At 39.6% G+C, this 27,986-nt stretch overlaps 1 protein-coding gene across 4 annotated transcripts in view; it reads right to left on the reverse strand.

Annotated features, from left to right (window-relative positions):
* The window catches only part of dlgap4b (discs, large (Drosophila) homolog-associated protein 4b), a 109,263-nt gene that overhangs the window by 31,597 nt on the left and 49,680 nt on the right, over positions 1 to 27,986 (reverse strand). For all 4 annotated transcript variants that reach the window (XM_071494081.1, XM_071494082.1, XM_071494084.1 and 1 more), the window contains one exon: positions 7,918 to 7,966. The gene's annotated coding sequence lies outside the window, so the exon portion shown is untranslated. The remainder of the gene's footprint in view (positions 1 to 7,917; positions 7,967 to 27,986) is intronic.

Genomic DNA, 27,986 nt, shown 5'->3' on the forward strand with positions numbered 1-27,986 from the left:
GTTGTTGACCTATGATATGCCTGGAGGAAGCAAGTAAAAAGGCAAGAGGTCAATAAAATGCCACACTCTTATATGGCTCAGGTCTGTACATACACTGTTGCTGCCAAATAGAAACTCTGTACATTATACATTATAAAAAAGGTCACACTTGCAGGCCCTTGATAAGACAGCGGTGATAACCAATCATGTTTTGCATATTTATGTAGGATAGTGTTGATTTTATGTTTTTTTTTTTTTTGTAATTTTTCAATTAATTTTATGAGCTAAACAGGAAACAAACACAGAGGTGCTGTCTAGATGTTTGCACTACGGTTCAGGTCAAAAGGCAAGTTTGACCACAAAGGTTTGAATAAACCTGAGCTACTGTGGATTTGACTATGACAACAAGGGAAAGCACAAACATTTAATCATAAAGCCATCTGATGATATGCAGGATGCTGTTTATTTGTTTGACCACAACCTCAAATCTATGTGGCAGCAGTTATCAACACAAACCATCCACTCCCACCTCTTTGACCTTGTCGATGTTCCTTTGTGATTCTGCTTCACCTGTTTGTGTGAAGACAACTGCCTGGAAGCAAAGGCAGAGTTGCAAATAAACAAGTACAAGTACTTCAGATGAACCAGTGGGACAACTATTTCAAAAGAGCTAAAGGATAAGTTCAGATTTTATCAAGCCTGTCTTTGTACAATACTCACATGCTTATTTACACACTGAAGAGTTATTTTTCTGTGCCATTATTCACCATCTTCAGACTGGCTGTTAAGTAATCTCTTTGTGGCGTATCCCCAATGTAAGGGATCGGGGACAGAATACAGTCCTTGTATCTGTGGCTTCAGCAGCCTGAGATAGTAAAATCAAGTGGGTATCTTCCATAGTTACTTTTGAATCTTTTGAGCACCAAATCCCTCTTTGTGTTTCCACAGACAGTGTTTTCTTGCTGAGCTGCAGGAGAGAGAGCAACGCAATGACGGAAGTTCATGCTAAACAAACTTTTACTTTGGAAGATACCCACTTGATTTGCCTAATTCAAACTGCTGAAACCTCTCAAGCAGCATTTTAGCACAAACTGTATTAAGACTGACTTGAAATAGAATTGAAAAAAAATGTGACTTTTCCTTTCAAATATTAAATCTGCAGGAGGCAGGAGTCTTGGGTTAGCTTCTTGATATAAGACCACGTTCGGAAAAAATCAAAAATGAAACCATACTACGAACTATAATATAACCAATCTGAACCCAATTTTAAGCTGAAGACATGGTGGGCAGACATGGTCCTGTGCTACTTTATTTGAGAGTGTATTTTTTATAGTTGGGAATGACACAGGGATGGGTGTCTTTCGCTGGCTGCTGCACACAGTGAAGCACATGGGAGGAGAGCGTTGTTTGCTACAGCTGTGGCCTCTATCTACAGATTCAGGGCAAAACAGAGGGACTAATGCAAACAGACATGGAGATGTGCACATACAGTATGCATGCACACACACAGACACCCGCATATTTTTTTATGAATGCACATATATTAAGAAGCAAAGACACGATTGTAATGTGTGCTCCAGATCCACTTCAAAGGCATCATTATATATACATTCAGGCCAGTGTTTGGCCAGTCTTTTATGTTTTTGAGTACAACCACTGTCAAACTTGAGACTGACCATCAGAATATAAGACATAGTTAAATGAAGGGGAAAAGGGAAGGGAAAGCTCTAAATCTTTCTCCTAAGCTTCAGCACAGCGACGTCCTTTGCTGCCTGTGAGTTGCTGCGTTGCATGTGTATGAGCTATGAACAGTCACCCACAGCCTGTAATGAAGAACCACAGCACAGCTATAAATCCCACCAGGATAAGCTGTAAACCTTACCCACTTCAAAATGCCCTTGGCCTGACACACAATAGCCATAGTTCAATTTAACATTTCCACAAAACCTTGAACCCCCCCACAGAGGAAGCAGCAGCGCAATGAGATTTCCGCCTGTGAAAGGAAAGGGTGAAAAGTCACTTCCTGTTGAGATGTGAGGGGTGGTCATGTGATGGGGGAGAGAGGACAGGGGTCCCTTCTGGGTGCCAAGTGGGTCAACCCTGTATTCATGGCTCACAATCCCTATCTGACGTCACAATAATAACCCTAATGGCCGTCTGTCAACCTATCAACCCGTCAACTGCCCAGGGATGAGCTGTTGTCTTGACAACAGTCATGAAACCTGTAGGAGGGGCAGAGATGGTATGTATATATAATATATATATATATATATATATATATATGTCACAAGATTTTATGTCACACAGAGCTCTGAAATTTTGAGGAGCTATGTGAGCTATGTGAACTCGCTATGTGGGCAGAGAATATTCCTGATAAACAACAGCTTGGGGAAGCATAGTTCAGTAAAGGTCCTTTTTCAGCAATGTTAGCTGGCGACACATTTGCTAAATAGAACTAAACACAAAGTACAGCTGAGAATGATGGGAATGTTGTTAGCTTTGCAGCTAAAAGGATTTGTTAAGCAATCACCAGAGCGATCACAGTTCATTCTGAGGGGACATAAATGCGGGTAACAGATTTAATGCAACAGGTTATCAAATTACAGTTGGGCTCGAAATTGGATAACAAGCATCAAACTGATAAAAATGTTCAACAGTGTAGAATTTGATGCCACAATTAGTGATACATTTTTACGTTATTCAGATAAAGCATTGCGCTTTTGAATTTTAGCTGTTGAACTCAACTTGTTGATCCCTGGGCTGCAGAGCTTCTGGACTCATAGTCTTTATCATCTTTACTACCTCATCTACTCTGTAATAGAGATTTATTTTTCTCTTTCAATTCATTTTCACAGCACACAAAAGAACTGAGACACAGTACATTTTGCTATTATATGGAAACATGAATCCTGTTACTTCTTTTTGGGAAGGTGAAAATGGCTCAATTCATGTTGTAAAACCCATGAAACTGTGAATTTGACATATTCCCCAAGGGCTGAGAAGTTACAGACTCAATACACAGAGGGGAGGACAGAAAAATAGGAAAACTGTTTAACATCAGACAGTTGAAAAGGGTACCATGCCATGAAAGTGAGAGAGCAGTGAATAAAATTGCTTTTACATATTTTCCACACTCACTAAAGCAAAGGATTAGTTAACAATATTTGGATGTTAAACCCATTAACATTGTGTTCACAGATATAAATGCTGTGAATGGTGAAATAAATGTCTGCTGTGATGTTTCAAGGTGTATATTTATAAATTTATTAAGATTTTTACTACTTCATCAGTACTTAGGCCACTAACATCCGCACGAATACGCTTTAGATTTAAAATGCACCGCTTTTGCTACGTTCACCCCTTGTGTCCACACTACTCTAATGCTGCTGACCCTGTTTTGGCTTGAAAACTCCAGGGTTGTGTTTTAGTGTGGATGGGCAGAAACACAGACTTTTGGAAACAATGACACAGACATCCACGTTCGCTTCCTGATTGGGTCTTATCGGTCACAGCGTATCCTTCCCTGATTCGTTCCGCTCCCATCACATGATGCTTTTCTGGAGGAAAACATAATGGTGAATGCAACATGGATAATGAATTACAAGCGGTTCTGGACTTCTTGTTTTTGCAAGCAGCTGTTGTGCAGTTGAATTCTCCATACAGTCTAATGCTACAACTACTTACATGCACAGGAGGCGAGCTAATGACTGTATGGTCGTGTGATATGTGCGATTATTTCTGATACAGAGGTAAAATGTTCATCTGGATGGAGATCGTTGTCATTTTAAAATGCCGTTTCAAAATGAAAACATATCAGTTTATAGACATAGCTTTAATCGACAGTCTCCCATAAGGTTTCCTTCCCACTGTGGTTTGAATATCAGCACTGGGACTCATTACCTTGTTCAACTGCACTGAAGCAGGTAATGTGGATCTTTACTGATAGGATTTCTGAGTCAGAGAGGATGTTGACCATGACATAGTAACACAGAGTGATATTAATTAATTTTATACATGTTCTATTCACTGTGTGAGTGGGCTGGGTGTTTGTGAGTGAGTTCGTCCTCATATATTAGAACATATCCATTTAACAAATGTTTTCTCTGGCGTGACTCATCAAAAAATACACAGATTTCAGAGGTAGCGGCACATCTCATCTCTGGGGGAAACCAACAGTTCATCTATTCTTTTTAGGCCTCATAAATCATAAAAGGCAGAAATTAGGGTGGTTCACACCTCATTTTAAATCTGTTTGTGCACAGCAAATTACAGGCAGCAGGAAATGGGATGAAATAATTCCGCATTCTTTTTCAGTCTATATTCAATGTGTAGGACAGAGCACTTTTGCACTGTCCTAGTCAGAGTAAAAAGTGTTTCCATGCCTACTTCTTACTGTCTCACACACACACGGGAAGCTTTTTAATAGCACAGGATGAGCACTTTATAAAGCAAGCCTGTTGAGAGACAAGACAGGAGGGAAGGAGTGAAGAGACAAAAGAAGTTCTACACTGTGATTCAGGGAAATTGCCACAGTCTCCTTCTCTGTGCGTGGAGACAGCTAGGAGAGAGTAATGCATCAATCACAGCTGTCCTTGCAGCCCTGCTCTCCTCCCTACATTCTCATTCACAGTGCGAGCTCAGCTTTGATCACAGTGTTTCAATATTGTGGTCGTATCCTTTTTGCCTTTCCCCTGTGAAGCTATCATTGATCTGATTATCCTCTGGCAAATGCTGCGTGTCTCACTTTGACCCAATAAGCAAAGCATGAATTAATCCGCCACAGTGAAGCTTGTATGATTAATTTGTTATCAAGCTACGCCGCACCTTTTGTGCGCGGTTACTGTACAAAAGCTGGAGTCAAATGCATCCTCCAGATCCAATTCTAACACCTCTAGCATAGCCAATTGTGAGTGTGATGTCAGCTACAACCTCTCATCCTCCACCCTCAGGAGACTCCCATCTGGGGCCTTATGGGAAGGATTGAGAGGAGACCTGTGATTGGAGCTTCCTGTTATCTCCTAACCACAGCAACACGGCTGGCAGGACCCCTGTTTCTGCAGAGAAGTGGCAATATGTGTGTCTATGTGTGGGTCCGCTGAAGTGTCTGTGTGTGCATGTGTGTGAATGGCAATAACTTTATTTCTATGGAAATGCACGACTCTCTGAGTAAACGTGTGTTGATGTGATATAGGATGTGTGGCTGTAAATAATTGAGGGAAACTACAAAGACAGAGTGTATATGTGTTGTGTATGTGTGTGTGTGTGTGTGTGTGTGTGTGTGTGTGAGGGAATGAAGGACAGTGACTTGACACTGTGTGTGAGAATTGGTCATGTTTGTGGGTATAAGCCTTAAAGTGAATCTGGTGCAGTACCATGGACACAGTTTCAAATTTCCATTAAAATGACAGAATGGAGAAGAAGCCACATGAAAGCCCTCTGAAGCCTCTTTCAAGAGGCAGATCCACATATTCATGATGATGTTGATGGGATTTGTACAACTTGTACTCACTGATATTTAGCGATTTTAGGACCCTAACAAACACTACACTCACCCAATCCATAACAACAATTATTAATCATTTTTCACTTTGTAATTACAACATTACGATGAACAATTACACTACCAGGACTACACTTCTGTGTCATCTCAAGTTATTTTTGCCTATCAGTTAGTACCATCAATCTTTTTTTTTTTTTTTTTTTTAAATAAGAGAAAAATTCAACCACTAATGGAAACATTTTTTTTCAATAAAAACACATTTCAATTCAAAGATTTCTACAAATGAGTGTACGATTAAAGCAGGTTGGTTCCAAATTTCTTGAAATCAAGAAAAATAAAATTTTATTGTAGAAAATACCAGAAACAAGCTTGATTCTTAATGAAGATCTTTAAATGTTTTTTAAGAAAATACACATTTAAAGCCGCTTTAATCAATGACTTTATATGATCAATAGATCAAATGACAGTGTGTAATGACAAAAGAAGTTGCTCATACTAACAAACCACCAGAGAGCAATTCTGCAGTTCTTCTCAGGTCTATAGAGGTTTTTCTTAGCCTCTTTCAGCTCTTTGTTTTGGTTTTAAAGCCCAAAATGTCACTGTTTCAGCCTCAGCTTGTCATTTACTTTCCTGTCTCTCTGCTCTCATTAACGTCATTTCCAACTGCTGCAAGAAGCTCCTCTCAGAGAAAAAGCTCATTAACCCACTGTGTGCTACCTGCCCAGAATTACACAGCAGAAAGACAAGTTTAGTGAGATGCTGGTGAACATAATGGATTATTTAGCAGCATAAGAGTCTGACATTTCTATAACAGACATAAGTGGGGACCAAAACAGCAGGACATTAATCATTGGATTTACATTTGCCAGATGGCAAGATAATGTTGCTCTGTGTTGACTGGCTGTGTAAACAGCAAACTCTTTGTTAACATGTTCACTAGATCAACTCTCTGGGTGATATGTCAGTGATGTTCTTTACAGTTTACTGAAATGCCCCCAAGTGGCCAAAGTGAAGCTTTAATTACATAAAAACAGAAAAAAATGATTTTTTTGCAGAGCATTTGTTATCTCCCCTGGGTTGGATTCCTATCTACTTTAAAGTGAATGCATCATAAAACATTTTCCTGCAAACTTTCTTGTTCTCTGAAAGCTGCACTGAGGTCCAGACCTCGGTAATTTTTTTAGAGCTAAAAACAAAATTCAAAGCTAAGTGCAAATGAATAAAAAAAAATCAGAACTTCTCCTCCTAGACTACTGCATGCTGAATTCAGATTAGAGTTGTTATTTAGTGTGTGCTGTGAGTCGTGAGTGAGAGCCCCTTGCATCATCAGCACTTGCACTAACAGCAATTGGAATTTACATGGTGGGATGCCTCTGGCCACGAGAGGATACAGCCAGCCTTCCATGAAAAGGCAACGCATGTTGTGGAGGTCGGTAACTTTTTCAGGGCTCTTCTCACAAGCAAGTGCACGATGATCATAAGGCTGTTTTGGTGCCTCTCTGGCACAGGCACTGCGTTAGCCATTGTGGTCGAAAGTAGCATTTTTTTCTCTTTTACTTGCTCAGTTGATCTCTCCATACCTGTATGCGCCCTGCCTAAGTTCAGGTAAGCTTATTAGAAAATACAATAGATTCAGGTGGGTAGGTCAAAAAGTGACAAAGCAGCTTTCTAATGTTATGTTATACAGAAACATCTTTCCCTGTGTCTGTCTCTCCTTCAAACACACACACACACACACACACACACACACACACACACACACACACACACACACTGTAAACGCTGAGTTAACTCAGACACAACTGATGATGATGAGAGTGCAGGCTGCAGGGAGAGACTGAAAAACAAAAAAGGTGCAACCGAATAACGTGGTGGTGAGACCAGCTGGGAAATTGGTAGCCCCCCTTACTACAGCTCACTATTTTTCAAACCCTGGCTACGGCCCTGGCTGCTGTTCCTTATCCTTGCTGTAAGCAGCTCTGACATTGCCTCGAGAAACGCTTGAAAGCTACCATCCCAGTTTCCAGGTGCACAGAGAACCAGTCCTGCCGGGTTTTAAATGCAAGAACTGAAGCTTCTGGAAAACTCACTGGAAAGTCTCACACCCTCATCCATTATTAATAGCGCCTTAAGCCTTCCTTGTGTGCGGGATGACAAACTAAAAAGCAGAAGTGGCAACTCAGTAGCACTATACTGAAGGAAGGGGTTGTTTGAAATTTGAATTTCACCAGCTTGTCCTGCAGTGAGTCAACCTTTGATGTCCCCTCAGTGTGTTTGCAGGGAATAGCAATTAGCCACTAACAAATGATGTCAGCGGTGAATCCTCAGTTAAAGTTTACAGGTTCAAGGCTACGGCTCAGTGCATGCATGATTGTTTATGTACTTTTTGTTAATTAATTTAAAAGCAGCTGAGTACTGAGGTGAGGCAAAAGACTTACATTGGCAGCTCATTTCTCAGAAGGCTCGATCTGAGAAGGAGGAAGTTTCCTGAAAGAGATGGGAGGAAAACTGTGTCAGCGTTCGTGTCTGCTCCGAACCCATAAAACCGTGTCATGCTTTCCTTGTTAACCCACAACAAAACCAGAGCATATTTTGCTACAGACACACACACCCACACGAACAGACACACACACACGCACACACACGCACACTGACACAAACAGAGCTGAGGATAAAGCTTTGCCATGGCGCATTGCGAATCGGGTTAAAATAATCAGATCGAGAACCAGTGCTTGAGGGCAACTTGTGTGCAGGCTCAGGACAGAGAAGTATTGGCAAGCAGCTCCACCTTGTTGTCTACTTTACTCTTTGCTGCCCTACTTTCTCTCTCTCTCTTCCTCCTCTCCCACACCTTGGAGCGTAGTACAAAGGCACCAACTCGCTTTAGTACATTTCAGTCACCGCAGTCTCCCACTCATCCATTTTCCAGTCGCTTTTATAACACCTGCAGTGTTACAGGAGCTGTGACAATGTTGGATCAGGGCTCCTTTCACCCTGGGCCTCCGCAAACAGTCGTACACTCTCCATGTGTCTTGTCTGATAAGAGTCCACACAGAGGAGTTTGATCAGTGCTTGGACACAAGATTGTGTTTACACTGGTGCGCCTTAGGACATTTATAGTATTTATGTGTATGCGAGTGCATGTTTGAGTTTATTATATTTATTTCTTGTTGTCTGAGTTAAGTGCACACTACAACCCTGTCAAACATCCTCTATATTTTCTTTTTTATCGTTTCCATTGTCAGAGAAGCAGTTCAAGCTTCTCAGCACCGACTACAAAAGGCCCTTACTCTGACAAGTGCCATCGAAAATCTATGGGAGAACGACTCTCTGAGGTCATACATCAAACTGCATCCCGGCACTCTTGTTTTGCATTATGGATTCCTCTTTTCCTCAAAAATTCAGGAAGGAGACGTCTTTGTTCATCAATCCCACAAGCACTCAAACACACAGAGCGCACAAAGGTATAAGCTTGATGGTAATATTCAAATGCTGCTGTGTTCAGTGTTTTATGGTACTGTTTTATTCCCTCACATATATCCAGCTCAAAGCGTGGAAACTGTTGGATATTCCCTTTGATATTTTTGGAATTCATCTGTTGTTCAAGTATTTGATAGTAGCAGGCAATTGATGGCACACAGACAACACATTGAATTCATGCAAAAGGACAAACAGCGTTCACACAGAAACCTGTCTGTGGACGTACAGTAGATGACACATACATAAATATTCACAAGGGAGTGTCACATAGCAGTGTTTCTCATTCTGTTTCTATAGTTTATCACAGACAAACACAACCACCATCTTCATCAGTAGAAAATAAAGCAGTCCATCATTTAAGGCTCAAGTTAAGCTAGAACAAAACTAGTTCGTTTGACACTTTATCCAACTACAATGGAAATTAAAAGCCTTTATAGCTATTCTGAATGACCATACTAGAAGGTGGAGTGAAAACCTTACCATCATGGAGACACACTATTGTTTGAATAAGGGAATAACTAGGCACGGTTTTTCCTGGAAGGCCTTCATTGTGCTGCACATGAAAAGTAGCTTGTTGCACCCGAACACTCTGCTGCTACTGCCCCACTGTCTCAAACCCAAGTGCTCCCGAATGCAAAATCAAGTGCTTGTGTTGGAAAATTGCTCTGAACCTTAATGATGAAATTGTTTGTTTGTCATTACAAAATGACCCAGGCCATTGTTTGTCAGTGCTTTACTTGTGTAACTGAAGTTACAAAAATATTTCACATCCCTGTTTTCACATCAACATTCAGGTGGCTGTGGCTCAGGTGGTAGATTCATTAATTAATCCATTCATTAATCACGGGGTTGGTTGGTGGTTCCACATGCTGAAGTGCCCAAGAGCAAGACACTGAACCCAATGTGCAGGCCATCACAGGTACCAGGTATTTTAAGATTTGCTGATGAGCATGGTAGAGAAGGAACCATGAGACAAAATTAAAAAAGGAAAAAAAAAACCCTCCAAAAAAAAAAATCAAAACCAAGTTTGACCAGACTCACTGTGAAATTGGCAAATATAAATGCAGGATGAACTGGAAAATGAAACCAAGAGATGGTGTTGGTTTGAAAATGTTAAGCTGTCCCTCTGGTTGGCTTTAATAACACGATACTGCAGGATGAACCTGCTGCCATTCAGCCAGCTTTAGAGGTGGAGGCGATGCAAAATGTCATGTTCCTCCAGCACAACATTCAGAATGGCGAACAGAAGCACCACTCTGCCCTGAACATCCACAGCCATTGTAAAATTTGTAAAAACTGTTTCACCAATGTGGTTAGTTTTGATTTTGGGGACAGAATCAACAAACACAAAACTCAAAAGTGCTGTGACCTTTTGCGATAAAATGTCAAGGAAAATTGCACAGACACACAAATACACATACACACACCTCCTAACAGTGTTAAAGGTCATCTTGTATTGGCTTCAAAGTGTTATTCAGAAGAACCTAAATGACATGAACAAAAAATAATCCAACATCACCTGTTTGTAACCACTATCGATATGAATCTCATTAATTGGACATGAAGTGAAATGGGTTTTAAAGTAAGCAGCAACTGCAAATGTATAAGATGAAAATAGTGAATGCTAATGGGTAAAGCGGATTCTCATTCCCTTTTTCTGTGTACAGCTGCAGCTACATCAGGAAGCCATTACGCTTCCTGGGAGAACAGATTCTCACACATTTTTAAGATCATTCATAAAGCACAGATGAACTTGAACAGAAGACAAATGAAAGACACTTTATGGAGTTTTGGGGATGGGATCCATGCCAAACCACTCTTCCCTTGCTTCATTGCCCACTGCAGATTTGAAGGACTAATGTCAAATTGCACTTCACGGCACCGGGTTTGTTGGGGCAGAGTAAGATAAATTAGAAATGAGATTGGGAGGCAGATTGAGGTATCAGGCTGGAGGGATCTGCTGATTGGGCTCTTCATTTAGGGAATGCATTATAAATGTCTGTTCACTGTGGAGAATCTCTCTCACTGATGGAATGCATGGACTTTAAATCCTGATGGAAATTGGCCTCAAATGAGAAACAATTACATTAGATTAGATGTTTCAGATTTTGCAGCTAAACTGAGTGCACTGATGATTGACGATCACCACAGCAGCTGTCTCGCAGCAGGGAAAGTGCAGTCTTTAATTGAAAACAAAACACACAAAAAACTATTTAGCAAAATTTCAATGAATATATTTCAATGAAGGGAGTTTGATCAAATTGGGATTTGGCCTCCCACACCTCACCTGACTTTATGTACATGCCAACTTAGTTGTATTCATTCTGGTGTTATTTAAGTCAGGGAAATCCTATTTTCTCCAAGAGATGAAAAAAGGTAGTGGATCTAAACACGATAACAGTCTCTGTGGTGCCCTGGTAAGAACTAATGTATTATGCATTACTTACTGAGAGCTCTTGAGGGTCATTATGGTCTGTCTATACTTCTTGTGCACAAGGACACAGTGATGCTGTTAAAGCAGGGAATTCTGTTCAGCTTTGCAAAGCTTTAGGAATTACTCATAGTGTATAGATTTGTTATCTTACAGTAGATGTTACTAGAGGTAAGTTGTGACAAGTTACATTTACTATGTTTCATGTCCATTTATCATCTACTTACTTACTTTTTGTAATAAATGGTACTTGTTAGGGTAATCCTAATGCAGCATACATACATTCACTCACACTTTTTAAAAGACTTAAAAAGAAAAAAAACAAACATGTTACACTGGGTCTATGCCATTGCCATTTGGTCAGTCAGTCTGTCCTGTAGCTATTTTGGTCTAGACTGAAATATCTCATGAATCCTAATAATTTTGGTGATCCCTGACTTTTCCTCCATGTGCCACCATGGTTTTAAATTAAATGTCCTGACAAGTATCGGATGGATTACAATATTTTCACGTTTCCCTCAGGATGAATTATAATAAATCTTGTGCTTAATCATTTTTTCTCTAGCATTCATCATCAGCCACAGCTGTACTTTCTGTTTCCATCAATTTTCATTGGCAAGTGTTAGCATGCCAGCACCAAACACCAAACCAAGATGGTTAGCATGGAAAACGTTATCCCTGTCTATCATCAGCATGTTAGCATTGTCAGAGTGTGCATGTCAGCATGCTGACATTAGCATGTCGCTGCAAGCACTGCCTCACAGATTGATTGCGTGTGATGGCATTTAGGTTTACTCGCAGCCATATTTCTATAGCAGCCACCTGACACCAGTGCATACTCTTCATCATGGCTGAAGCTGCAGCCCTTTCAAACATCACTCGCAGCTCATGCAGTCAGACCAACTCTGTATGCTGGTTATGAGGTCAGAGCACTGCAGTGACACCAAGCTCAGTCCATTTAGACTGTGTTCTGGCCCACAGGTTCAACAGTGTATAAATACTGCATAACAGACATCATAAGTTACTCGTGAAGTTGAGTTGTCTTTTCACCACATCCTTTCTTAATCTTACTCAAGCTGTTAAAGTGATGGCCACTTTCCTTCCACTGCACTACTTGGACAGGACTTTCAGAAAGCTTTTGGCTATTCTAACCACATATGACCACCACATAAATGTACTTCTATTTGATATCACATGTTATCATTACACAAGTATATGTTTTAATATCCTCATTTATTCTGGAGTAATTCAGAAATGCAAAGATGAGAGCTAAAGTCATTTCTCAACTGTGAAATCCAATTACTGTATAACCTGGAGGTCACCATGTACAGGTGCAATATCAAGCAAACATTGTTAATTCAGGCTGTTAATGCAGTATGTAAATTGTGCACACATTTACATAGATGTTGTAGAAACTATATTAAACTGAAGAGGAAAATGCTGGTGAAAAGGCCAACAGATACGAGAGTCCTATAGAAAGCTGTTGGGCCATTTCATCAAGAGGACGACCAGAACTTTGCCCACTTATACAATTAGTAGTATTCATGGAGCAGATGGGAGGCAACTTGAGTGTGACTGAAGATGAATCCCATGAGTGAGATAGTGTGACAACGCTTCTGGAAAGAATCACACGCTCATTCCAAAAAATCTCAGCATGTTATAATTATGCTAATGACTCAGTAGCTGGCAGCGGATATGGCAAGTGGATTAAATGTGGTCACTGCAATAATGGAATTTAAGTGTGTGTGTCTGTTTGAGTGTGTGTGTGTGTGTGTGTGTGTGTGTGTGTGCGTGTGTGTGAGAGAAAGAGAGAGACGTGAGTGCAGCAAAACAAATGCCAACATTATGTTCATTTATTAATGTTAAATATGAAAATTATGCTCTCTAAGCCGTTTGATCTCGAAAGACATTTTTGGTCAGGAACAGTATTATCATCATTAGGTAAATGAACAGATTGAGAATAGATGTAATCTGTATTTTCTGAAGAATATGGAGCCAGTATATCATTTTCCCATATCTTTAGCATTTTTGCATCTTTGATTGAAATGAGGCTGCATTGTAATCTTTAAGTATTACCCACCCCCCATTTGCAGCCCTTCGCATCTACATAGGAAGCTGTTCCTCATGTTGTACTGCCATGTTTCTACAGTGGCCCAGAACGGACAAACCAAACACTGGCTCTAGAGTCTTTTTATGTTACCTGAAGGCCACCGTAGGTTCTCCTATAAGCTTGGGAAGGGAGGAGTGAGGGGAGGGGTTTTCAGTTCGTTGCATTCTGGTTTCATCAAGTAAGTCTCACTGCTAAGGTACATTTAAAATATGAAACACACGATCTTTTATTGCTAATTTCCAATACACATGCATCATATTTAATCAAATTTGGTCTTCGTCTCATGAGTTATCCACTGACAAAACTAAACTGAGAAAATTAAAGCAAAAACTCTATAAAACGATAATTGACTTTTTTCCTCCTTTTACTTGCATAATTAAAAAGCTCCTTAACTTGAACACAGATACATTTAAATGATCTGAAGTCTACAGCTAGCAACTACATGTCAGTGAAAGCACTGAACTCCTCTGCAGTAGATCAGAAGCTGTTTGAAAACGTCTGTTTTCATGTTCGTTCCCTCCATGCTCTGAGTGAGGGGATGAAGTACAGAGGGAGAGAGAGAGAGAGAGAGAGAGAGAGAGAGAGAGAGAGAGAGAGAGAGAGAGAGAGGTGGAAAACCAGCCAGCTGAGGCCATCCTCAGGGCTCAAAAGTCATACACAAGAATAAGTTGAATAAGTTGAATAAGTGGATGCCATGTTTCTGCTTATGCTCATCTAAGGAGTTTGTGCTTTTGTTCCACATAAACCATCTAGTCTTCAGGGATGCAGTGTCAGTGCTGGACAAAGATCTGTTGGCCTTTCTCTTTATCTTTTTATTCGAATCAACCCACATAAAACTCATAAAAAACCATAAAATAAAAACTTTAACAGCACCAGTATTCATAACTGTGTAGTTTTGAAAAATAGCCTTAAGTTCTCAGTGGTACCATCACCAGAAATGCATCTCAAACACTGACATTCCCTGACCTCATCACTCATGGCACTTCAGACTATTACTACTACTAAATACAATACTAACTAAAGCAAATACATAAAACCATTAGGTAAAGCAGTCACTTATAATGTACTTAAATAAGTGCACTTTTTCATTACATATTTGTACTTCACATGAGTAGGACACATAAAAACAACCAAATGAGTGCAGTCACTTTTTTCACATATTAAGAATTACACTATTTTCGTCTGTGGTCATTTTAATACAATATTTTCAATCTGCAAGTTCTTCATAGCTGTATTGAATTGCAACCATCTTCTATGTATTTAAACCTATCTCTTCATGGTCATAACTTTACAAACTGAAGTTTGCAGTTTTTCTTTGAAAAAGTTCAAAGAGCAAGTTCAGAGAACATTTTGAAACAGTTATTTTTGGGAACATCAGTTTCTTTTTCTTTCATTTCCTGCAGATGTTTTAATGGGATCACCAAAGGTTTCCTTGAGACAAGATTTCATTAAGTGTAATTGCTTTAACCTGATGTCGAGTTTGCCCTCAGTATTTTCTTCCTCTGTTGACGCAGCTCTTAATCAGCAGTTGTACTTCAAACTACTTTTGAGCTTTCTGACAGCTAACTTAAGACATAATTTATGTTTTGAACTGGCCAAGAATCATTGCTCTGACTCCTCCAGAGAAGAATCAAAAAATCATTGTATTGTATATTCTCAGATCTGCACGTACCACATTTTTTAAAATAATGAGTAGCAGCATTCTTTAACTTGCAATCATATTTATCTTAATTCTAGTCTGCTTCACCATGATACTGTTATTTTTGCTATTTTGTAAATGCTTTTGGTTAAAACTGATGTGTTACATGTATATTAAGTGTTTGGTAGTTGCAGTTTCAGTTTGTAATTTCAATGTTTGATATATGTTTTTATGACTACAATGATGCACTGGTGTTAAGTTGACTTATGATCACAAGACTTCGTGCTTTGAAGATTTAATAAATTCAACTACATATATATATGTAGTTGAATTTATATATATATATATATATATATATATATATATGTGTGTGTGTGTGTGTACAGTATATATCTAAAACTATTGCAGAGTCTGCTCAATTTGCCTCTACTTGTCAAACTTTTATTTTTCTTTGCCTCTGTCATTATTAATGAAGAAGTTAGCTCTAGAGGAAACTTGTTGATGGAGAAGTTGGTTCCTTTTTTTCCCTAGAATTAAAAAATTACAGGTCAATTAGCTGTCCAAAACAATTACAAAGACGACTTAATTAGAATAAATTAGTCTTCAAACACCAGTCCCTCTTCTTGTGTACTCAGCTCAGGCTTGCCAAAGCTCACTCTCTCCTCAATCAATATATCTCTTCACTTGTTCTATTGTTTATGGAGTATGATAAAACACAGAGCCTTACGTTGTATAGTAAAAGACTCATGTATTACTACATGTAGTTCAGTGGGTTTCTGCACATACTGTGCAAACAGTCATATACAAAGCTATCCAACCAATCAAGGTTCTTTCAGCCATGTGAGACTGTTAGCACTGTTAAACGTATTTGTGTTTGTATTAACCTTCCTTTTATTTTCCTTTTATTTTGAACATTAAGTTTAAGACTTAACATGAATCCTGCAACATGCTGCCCTCACTCGTACCTGTTATAAACAAGAGAACCCATATATGTTTCAGTCGAGGCCAGCCGAGTGGCAGACGGTGTAAATGGAGACTGCTGGTAAAATGCAGGCCGACTGTGAACGCAGCACGCTAACTCTGCAGGACCTGGCTCAAGAGAGAGATGCACTGCCCTCAGCTAGCGCGCGCGCACACCCACACACACACACACACAAACACACTGAGCATACTGTACATATCTGTTTGTGTGTGGATGCAGCTATTAAACGAAACCTCACAAAAATGTACACACTCACGAATACACATCCTGGGATGCACTTGTACACATGAGTACACAAACACACACACACACACACACACACACACACACAGGGAACAGAGGAGCAGGCACTCAAGGCAGACAACACCTGTCCCTCTCTGCCCTGCTTGTCTTTCTCTCTGGGGCTGCAGCTATGGCACTAGGTGAAAAAGATATAAAGAGAAATGGAGATTTATTTTCTGCCACCAGCCATAGCCATACATATACACACAAATCACACACACGCAAACGCAGGTGACCAGTGTGTAGGAAACAGCGACTTGGATTCAATTTCATGTGATTTCTTCTGACTGCTTTTAAGTGTCAGTAACAATTTATCTCTGCTGCCTCTGTGTATGAAATATGAAGTGGTAAACTTATTATTTACTACCGACTTGAAATCATGATTGGAGGTGGTGAGAGGAAATGGATAGTAATGAAAGCACACCTTTATTTCCATTTTATGACTGTGAAATGCTGTGTCCATCTTTATCTGTGAGAGGATATGTGTGGGTATATGTGTAGTAGTAGTGTAGTCGTTTTGTGTCCTTATTTGTCTCAGAATTGTTTAATCAGTGATTTATTTAAACTGCTGCTAACATTTAATGAGGATATCATCCTGTCTATTATTCTTTTATTAAAGTGGCAACTTTTTAAACTCATGATTCTTATGGTTGTTTCTTGCTCGGGGCGGTGGCCAGGCCATGTTGCTAACACTATTGCTAGCTGCCAGAAACAAACCATTCATTGTCTGTTTGATAATTAGAAAAATATCACATGAAACGTACTATAGTCTTCTTTGTGATGGTGCCAATGTTAATACCACTTGGAAACGCTAGGGGGAGAGTTCTCTATTCTTGGTGTCCTGGCTAAATGAATCAGACAGAATCTGTGTCCCATTTCAACCTTTTGTATATAGAAGCTGGGGAGCAAAACTACAAAGAATCTGCCACAGGTCAATCTGACTCATAGAGATTTCACTCACAGGCACACAATTGACCATTTCCTAACATTTGCTAATAACTGAACATGCAATCTAACGCAACTGAGGCTGGAGTTGAGAGAGTTGTAGCATTATTGCTCTAAATTATGAACTCTAAACTATACTAGCATATTGACTGCTGTAGTCCGAAACAAGATATATCTTTTATGCAACCTGGAACCCTACAAAATAATGTAGGGAGATAATGACATGCTCCTTACCTGTGGAAATAATGTTAGGTTACAACTGTAGATAGTAAGATGATCACACTAACATTTGCAGTTTACATAACACACAGTTTAATCCTTTCCCTACACTTCTGTTCTTGTGCTTTTGGTTTTGTAAAGACTAAAAGAAGACACAACCCTCTAATCTCTTTAGATACCAACTGTTACACCTGTCAGAGCACCAATTCACTGCACTCAAATTCACTGCAGACATTTTAATGAATGACATGTATGAATTCATTTCCGTAATTATTTTGAATGATGCAGAAGCTGCAAATCAGTGTAGATACAGAAGCTGCAGGCCTGTTATGAGCTTATGTAACCCCGTCAGTAATAACAGGTTACAGCTGCTGTGACAACTTAAGAGAATAACACACTAATGGTCTGCTACACGTTTAAGATTAAAATCCTGTGATAAGGTTAAATGTGTGTGTCATGGGAAATAATTCAAAAGACGTGTTTAAAAATGTTTAATAACAGAGAGAGGGTGCTAAAATGTCTTTAATTCATTTACTGTTCATTTCATTAATTTATTGTTAAAAGTTAAGCTATAATAGTATTACTGGTGATCAAAGTGGTCTTAATCTGTTAGCCTAAGATTGATTGCTTTTTTCTCCACCCACATACCTCGGGGAAATCAGGCATGTTGTCGTTTTTTTTTTTTTCTTGCTATAGTGGTCTTGATAATTTTCTTATATGAGTTCAAGTGTTGAGAGAATGTGCATGCGATATTTTGAGTAAGTTAGAGTAAAGTTTTGCAGAATAGGGTAAAGCGTCTGTATGAGTGGAACCCCTGCTTGATAGCTGAGGTCAACCTATAACTGTGTGCTTGGTTATTTGTAAGCTCACCTATATACAAATGTTAATGTATCTTACACGTTTTTTGTATATATTGTTTATTTAGTCATTTTACATGTTTCGTGAGAGTTTCTGAGCAGGAGCTGCTTGTTGTTTGCCAATAATGATGGAGAAAAAGAGAATTATGTCTCAGGGAAAGACTCTATGCCGTTGTAATGTAAATGAGGGTATGTACTCTACTGAAACCTACCTGTTGTGCAGGTGTGTTTGTTCACTAGGTGTATGGTGTACAAAAAAATTAATTATTCATTTGAGTAAAATCTCTCACTGTGAAAACATCACCTCTCTCGTGATTATTTTTCCCTGTTTCTCCGGGGTATAACACTCTCAGCTGAGCTCTGCAACCACACAAAACAAATTCATGTCAGTGAAGCTACCACAGAAAAATGTGGCTATTCTGCCTCTCAGCAAGGTTGCAGAATGGCAACGTGGGTAATGGTTAGTGAGCCTGGGGTTAACAAGTGTCCACATCAGGCCAGTCACTGTGTATGACCGCTGGGTCTTAATGGTAACATGATTATTTCCTAGCTTGCAATGGGACTATGCAATTAAAGTATCCCCAAAGAGATGTGTCGTGATTTTAGTTTTATTTCTCAGCTGTAATAAGGTGGGAATACAATTGCATCACCGAGCCATGAAAAAAAAGACGCAATATGACACCTCAGATTTTCAATTACACTGGCAGGAAGCAGCCATTAAGCTGCCATTACTGTTATTAAACTCTCTGCTGTCTTTATTGCAGGATGAAACTCAGGAGACACTTTCCAAGCCCCATTGGGAGACATAGACATATACGTGTAACTGAATAAGTCACATTCAATTACAGCCTATTGAGACCCACAACATTACCAATGATGCTATTACCGCTGTCTGGAATATGGCCGACGGTACTGCCAACAACCTAGCTATGGCAGTGATTCTCAATTTAACATCCTGTTTATTGGTTTAGAGCAGCTGCTGATGGCAAAAAGTCGAAGCTCATTCCATTCCTGCCACTGTGATATTGTTAGCCTTGAACATAGCGTCACCGGGCCCTTTGTGAGTTACAGGCCAGTAGCCTCACTATTTGAAAAGAGAAGAGAGAACAGAGTACAGGATAGAGTGGGCTGGGGGGATAAAACACTAACTGAAACAAATGATGTGCTTGCAGCACCTGACCATACGGCCAAGATTCATGGGAGACAAAAGATGGATGAGTGTCGGTGAGGATGCTTGCATGAGAGGTGGGAATTGGATTTTACAGAGGCACACGCACAGAAACAAGATGGATGGATGCAAACCAAGCCACCCTGTCTCCAAGGCAAGTGGCTCTGCTGTCTGATACCTCAGAGAGGTCGGCCAGCACGTCACACTTAACAGGCAACAAGGAGGGAGGACAGGCACACTGGAAAGTAGGACAAGAACAGGCTGGCCTACTGTAAAAGCCCACGGGATGTTCATAGATAAAGAAAGACCACTCAGACTGACAGCAGAGTGCTGCGTTTACTGAGCTGCAACAATAGCTTGCTAAGACAGCAGGAAAGCAGCACGTGTGATTAGAGGCTTTTATTAAAGTTGTTAAAGTTGCTATTTATATTTGCTTGCGGCAACAGATTAGTCACTGGCTACTGTATATTACTGGTTTGAGCTAAAACTAACTATTATTTACATTTTCCTTTGTCACAATAACAGTGATTTAAAGTGGCCTGCCAGTCACACATTGTAATGGCTACTGAGGCCTAAGAGACCACTGGAGGAAGGTCACAGTCTAAAAATATAGACGATCGAAAGCTGCATATGTTCACAGCCATTGCAGAAACCTGACGTGTTACACACCAACATGCCAATAATCTATTTCAAGGTTATTACTATTTGAAATCCCACAAGACAAGAGGTGTCAGAAATAGATGTTGATGCTAGTTTGACCTGGAAAGGAAAGCATTGGTGCAAAATGTTCACTTCACTATGTTAAAGTCAATATTTCTTGAACCACCATAAATGCAGTAGATTTAGATTTAGTAGATTTTTGTCCAGACTCGTACAATATATGTAGTGAAGACTGTGTTTTTTTGGTGAAATGGAAGTTATTGCCATGTTGATATGTATCATTCCAGTGAATAATTTCCACTGAGGCACATTTTTGATTTGTGACAGAGGCACATATAAATTGATTTTATTGTTCTTTTTCTGCTATATGTCTGCTGTATTAGTGTGAGAGAGACAAAAATCAGAGTCAAATTTCTTGTATGTGTTCGCATGCTTGGCCAAGAAAGCTGACTGAACACAAAGTCAAGACAGTAGGCACTGCTTCAGAGATGGATGTTGTGCAAAGAAGCTACAAATTCTAAAACGTGCACATCACGCACATCTTCAACCCGGCAGCACAGAGGAGCTTTACAGTCACCGAAGTTTCAGAGCGGGCAGCCGAGATTAGTTCATGAGTTCAGTAGTGTCACGATCTCCCCTTCTGTTCCTGAGTTACAGAGTTGAATAATGGCCAGAAAAGTTTTTTTGCATAACATCATGATTTCAGTTGACCTTTGACCTTTTGGATATACAATGTCACCACTTCATCATTTTATCTATTAGACATTTGTGTGAAGTTTTGTGATAATGAGCCTACGAATGGCCAAAAACATTTTTGAGGTCACAGTGACCTTGACCTTTGACCACCAAATTCTTATCAGTTCTAATCATCCTTGAGTCAAAGTGAAGCTTTGTGCCAAGTTTGAAGAAATTCCCTCAGGGGCTTCCTGAGAAATTCACAAGAATGGGACGGACATCAGGACGTATTGATGGACAACAGGAAAGCATTATGCCTCCGGCCACGGCTGTCACTGGTGCGGAGGCATAATAAACAATGCAATCCAATTATATTTAACCTACCATTTTCAGAGAGAGATAATGCGGAAGAATAAGCAGCTTCAGTAAACCACTTTAAGTGGAGAAAGAGGGACAGAAGGGCATGGAGAGGAATCTAGGCTAAGCACAGAATGGTCTCAATATGCTTTTCCTCAGAATAATAGTCTCTAAATGGTCCATGCGTGCCGTGCAGTCTGCTTTGTGTTTTCCCTCCTGATAAAAACGAGCATGAAGCAGACATCTGGACAGTCTTTGAGCACTGGCACAAACATCTGCTATGGCTCAGCAGCAACAAGATTGTGTGTGGACAACTGTGCAGGTGTTCCTCCAAGAATATACACGCAGATTTCTTCATGCTGGAAATTGACATAATCACTTCATTTGTGTCAGCTGTTTTGCTCGAAGGGGGGAGGAGGGGGGCAAATGATCAGTAGCTACCATTACTGAGGACAACTGGCGTCATCTGTTACCACCATCTGCACCAAATATTATTCGAGTGTACAAAATAAATTCTAATAGTGGGAAGCAAACAAAAATGCTGATGCCTTCAGGTTTGTTGAGAGTGACACTATGATTAGAAATGAATCAGGAAGATTTGCATCATATTTGTGGATTTGCTGGATGGATTAATCTGATGTAGTAATTGTGCAGCTTTGATTGCCCTTTGTTGTTCAGTAATCACAGTGTGGAATCTTACTATATGAAAAAACAGCCGTGCAGCAGTGTACGTATGTGTAGATGTGTAGATGTTCCTGTGCTTTGTGTAATGACTGGTGCAACTATGACCACATCACTTTGCCTTTCAATTGATTCACTTTGCCTCTGGTATATGTGAGGCATGTAATGTCACACCTGGCTGTGCAGCCCCTTCTTGGTGTTTCATCACTGTTACACTGGGACCAGCTTTCCATGTGAGATGTAAGGTGAAGATAAACTCAATCAAAAAGATGTTTCAGGAGATGGCCCCTTGATACTGAGACACTGATGCTTGTCTCACTTGAAACGGTGACAGAGCTTGCATCAAATAATGATTACCATACTGTATGTTTGATGACATTTGAAGCTTAGAATGTCACTGAACCTCTGAAAGGCTTTGATCCACGGTTTTGGTGTGTACGACAAAATGGGCAACGCATTCAGTTCCTTTGATGGCAGGTAAGAGAGTCTAGCTGAAGGCCAGACAAATGTAAAGGCTGGGAGAGAGGCGATGAAGAGCTAAAGATATCCTGTGGAGTTTTTGTTCTCACAAACAAAAGTTATGTCTCATGTTACGCACCACAACACATTTTGTGTGTTCTTGAGGTCAAACAGATGTGCTGGGTGTTTTTACCTTCCTCCTAAAATGTTTTTAGGTATTTGAAATACTGCATTTAATTCAAGTTTACTAGGTTGCAGTCTTCTTCTTCCCTGCCTGTGCTGGTGCATAGCAGCATCTTGTAGCATGCTAGCACCAATTGTAGATCAGGGACCACTGACAGGAATTTGTACCTTGTTACCTGTGTGCATGTACATAGCATAGAGCTTTTAGATGTGTAAAACACCACAGGGAGCCTGCAAGTTAAAAGGTAACCTATTCCTCTGATGAGGAACATTTTATGTGCCATTAAAGTTAACTACTGCAATATGCTATTTTAATTAGAGTCTTTGTGAGATTTAGTGTAGACCATAGACTGTACATAAAAAGGTGCACACTGAAATATCTCAACAGCTATTAGATTGACTCCCATGACATTTGCATATTTATGTTCCCCGGAGGATGAACTCTGATGACTTTGGTGATCTCCACACTTCACCTCTAATGCCACCATGAGTTTGCCATGAAATGTGATACAATCACAACCTCTCAATATGCACTGGAATAACTTTGACGATTCCTTAACTATCATCTAGCGCCATCATCAGGTCACTTCAGTCAACAAATGACATTCCCTTCACTTTCAGCTGTGCTTTGTGCTTTGTCCTAATTAGCATTAACAACGAACATTTTAGCATTGCTATCACATTGCTAAGATGGCGAACATGATAAACATTATACTCAATAAACACCAGCATGTTTAGCATCATTATAATGACAGCAATTAGCTTAGTGTAGTTAAACAGAGCTGCTAACATGGCAATAAAATCTTGTTTAGATGATGAAAATGATTATCAGTCATTTACATTATTTCATTATTAGTATTGTTATCACTGTATCAGTATAATAATTTATGTGTATAGTATGAAATAATAATAAATAATAATAATAAAAAACAATAAATAAATAACAAAAATAATAAGAAGAAATGGTTAACCAGACAAGAAGCCAGCTGAAACTTAACATTGTATTTTAAAACAAAAATCTGTAAAACATTTGAAATGAGGAGGTTGCACTGTTGTACAAGCACATTCTCCTAATCCCATTATGATATGAACAATCTCTTTGATGATAAAATAGAAAAAGCTGAATAAAATGTGCATTCTCACTCAGAAAAATCACTTTTTATGTGGATTAAATGTGGAAGGAAAATGTGTAAATCCAGGGCGTTTACGGCTCTGTAGGAGCAGACATAGACTAATGTTGCCTAATAAAATATTTATAACACCATTTTGACTCACATGCTGTATTATAATAAACTGCTACTCACTGCAATACTTTAACATGGAGTATGGATATCAGGTGTGACATGTGCAACTTTTATAAGCATTTCTTTTCTCTATGTATCTGATTTAAGAGCCTGAAATCAATAAAGTGATCTTAAATACTGTAGCTCTTTTAATTTCTGCAAACCAGAAGACATTAAAGTGGTTTCCATGATCAGTGCTTTAAAGCTGCTGATCTTTTTTCAAGGCACGTGGTAAGAAAAGTCCCTATGCTTCACAAAACTTTGTCCACCTATCATCACTTCTCTCAACAGCCCCAGAATCACAATGAGGTTATTCAGTGCAGAAAAGAAACATGTATTCTACCAATGAAATGCTGCCTCTTGTGGATTTATTAGGAATCAAGGGCTTGCAGTCACACTCAAAACAATGTTCTCTGCTTCTTTCTCTGACACAGGTTCAGTAGAAAAGTGTAAGAGAGTCCTCTGCTTTAAACTATTCTTTCCTGGCAGCTCACTTCCCCTAATGACACCAAAGTAAGTGCCAAATGTGGATTTACAGATGACACACGTCAACAGACTCATTGGTCGAGAAATGATCATACTTTAATACAGGACATTTCATGCTAATCAGATTTGGGGCTATGTTAGGGAACACGGAAATCAGGTGATGTATCATGAGCTGATGGATCTGTGGACTTTCAGGAAATGAGAACTGGCTGCCATTGATTTTCTCAGCTGAGAATGTGGAGCACTGCATGATGTATTTCTCTGTTCTATCTTTTTTATGCTTTGAGTCCTCATGAGGAATAAACCACAGTTACACACACACACACACACACGCAGATATTTAGGGATTCCTGACTTTCTTTTGCAAGTGATTTTCACAAGAGAGAGTCTGTTCTACTTGACACCTGTGCTTGTAAATGATTGACGTTTGTAAGTCTATATTTGACTGAATAAGAACAATTCAACATCCTGTAACAAAAATAACAAAATATTTTATTACTTAACTTGTGCTGTCTCACACAGAAAATATGAACATTTTGTTCCTGTCCTCTTTGCCCCTTTTGTCTGCCACACCCTTGGAGGATGTAACAATAGAGAGCTTTATCTCTGTGGTCTGCCTTTTTTGTGTCAAAGCCTCTGTTGTTTCACACTACTTGCATAGTTCATCAACTGCTTAGTTTGTCCTGTAGGCTAATATGAAAGACTGATACTGCACAGTTGTGATTTGTCCAGGAAAAGGCCTTTGGCACTCGTCACTAAGCTTTATCACTTCACAAGCTAACATTGACTTTTTCAGTTTGTTCATTGTCTCTGCAGTTGAGAGGGTCTAAGCTGAATCAGAAGGTGTCCCACTTCTCCACTTCCACATCTGTGACTCAGTCCCAGGGGACCCCTCCAAAAGAAATGACGTGCTGCAGTGATGCTAGCTGCACCAGTGATCCTAGTCATCACTACTGACACACTGCTCCCTGCACCAGTGTGGAGGGAAGTCCCAAACAAAAGCATGATGCAAGGACCAATGTGATGCTGTTTGCTGCTTTAATAATTAACTGTTGTCAGCTGTGGGTCTATATTCTGCTGCCGTCTGTTGACAGAAGCCTAACCAACGGTACTGCCATTGTGATAAACTATATTAGACTCTGCCCTACATACTGTATGTTTGCCCCAGAACACTCAGCTCGAGTTAACTGTGTCTGCTTTAAAGGCACTGCAGAGGAAGGTGCTCTTGTGCTCAGGTGCTTCTTGTCTGCCGTAGCGTCTTTAAAAAAACAAAAAAACAAAACAATTGCGGACAAATTGTGCCTCTGAAGACACATGATTGTGAGACTGAGGACAAAGTGGAAGTGAAATCCTCACAGCATAAACAACATAAAAAGCTCACCCACTAAACAAGGGCTAGAGGAGCAAAATCACAGGGAAAGGAGTTATAAAGACTAAAACAATGCCATTCCCAAGGTCAGACTGGGATAAATAATACGATTTTAGGACTATACACATCCATCACAACATATCACTAGTCTCTATGAAGGCCTGCATTTTTTCATCATCTCATTTTCATCTGTGTTGCCCACAGTAGGTGTGAGCAATATATTATATATTATATATTGTTATATTATATTACATTATTAATATTATTATTATATATGATATTATAAACTTCAACACAAAATCAAGATTAATTACATGCAAAATACTGAAAAATGAATATTGCCATAAAGCAACAAAACAGATCAACAAAAGATCACTTACAACCTTCAGTGTTTTTTGTATTTATTTTTACTGCAGATATCTTATAATTGATGCATTAGAACAACTTTTACTCTTACATTAATATGATAACCTGATCATACCTCACTATTGTCGATCTGTTTCTGTTGGCAGTTCACTGGCTGAGGGACATGTTTATTCTGATTCTTCCAGCTCCAAAATAATATCAGCTACAGCCACAGCTAAAAGCTGCATGCACACTGAAGCACCCGGAGGCTGCACAGAATCAATTCATAGAAGTAGTACAAGTCACACCGAGTCCTCATTTTGTTTGACTGCGGCTACGGTCTCTCTTTGACCGTACAACAGTCCGCTCCATGTACTGAATTATAAATGCACGAATCAACTGAATCATCCACTTTGGTCTCACATTCCTACAACCATTAGACTGTGCTTTCCTAATTAAATCTGGAATGATTAATGAGGTGGGTTAATGTTTTTCACATGAATGAAAAACAGGGAAGATTACATGGTCAGATGAGATTGAAAATAATTAAACAAATCTGTGAATCCCCCACTTAAAGAGAAAATAACGCAGCACACAGTAATTAATTGAACCACTTATGAAGGCATATCTCACACTGAGAGCAAGAAATAACAAAACTCACAGTGTCTGCAAAGTCTAATCATCTTGACACAGACATACTGTAGCAGATATTTAATTTATGGAGCCATAACCTCGAACAAAATTGATCAAACTATGGCATTAACACAATAATTAACATTTTCTATTCTACTCTGAGGCAACTCTTGTCAGTTTTCTTATTTATACATATTTGCTTCTCTGGGGAAAAAAAGCATATTCTTGTTCCTGTGATTTAAATAAATAGGACAGCTCCTGCTTGAGGCTCTCCTTTAAATTTTACACTTCATATCCTGAGTCAGACCGTGTAAATATGACAAACAGCCATGCCAGTCAGTCACAGAATAATCCGGTGTCACCTGCAGAGAGGCACGATCAGGACAACTGGTGTTTTCATCTGCACTCTGTCATTCACGGGCAGGAACTCTCACCTAATGACGAGAGAGTTGGCCTGAATCTTTGTTTTTCTAAAGCGGTTTCGGGGGCGAGAAACTCATCCTTCAGATGTGAATAGGTGAATCACTGACAGATGTGTCACCGGATGTGTTCTCAAGCTTAAGTTGCGGATGATTTAGCTGATTCATGGAGAAGACAAGACGGGGATGAGTTAGCGTATTTCACTGACCTCGGTGGCTGATTAATAACCTGCTATGTTCAGCTCCTGGGAGTTTGGCTGAGGCTGAACATTCACAGGTGAGGAGAATGCAATTAGCACGGATGGAAGAGGCATTCAGTGTGGTAGGAGTAAACACAGCATGTGCACTACTTTTACCTACACAACATTTACAGGAAAAAAAAAAAAAAATTGGCTGTAAGCCATTTTCAGCTGAACCATGCTAAAGTGTGAGCTGTGCCAGCCCACTAGCCTTTGCTGTGGTCCAGGCTTTGTGTCAGAGTGAAGCATCTTGAAGTATACTCCTCCACTAAACAGGCAGTGCTTCAGACTCAACAGGATTGCCCTCTTTCTTACCGCCTACCGCAACTTAACACGTCACATTTAAAATGCTAAGTAGAATTGAATATGTCAACCATAACTACAGAGACTCTATTAGTCCTCTTTAATGTAAATCACAGAGACGTTGGAAGATTCCTTTGAAGAGTGGGAACATTACTGTGTCACTGCCAGAGGCTTTAGAGGTGCTCAGGCATTGGCGAATCCACACAAATACAGCTTAGTCATCTGTGTTGTGTGTTTGCTGGTGTGTGACATCACTGACTTCCTCCTCTTTCTCTCGGTACCATCCGCATTATCTGCCTCAC

The sequence above is a fragment of the Trachinotus anak genome, unplaced genomic scaffold (assembly GCF_046630095.1).
Source record: "Trachinotus anak isolate AG129_WGS33_773 ecotype Australia unplaced genomic scaffold, CSIRO_AGI_Tana_v1 ptg000013l, whole genome shotgun sequence".
NCBI lineage: Eukaryota > Metazoa > Chordata > Actinopteri > Carangiformes > Carangidae > Trachinotus > Trachinotus anak.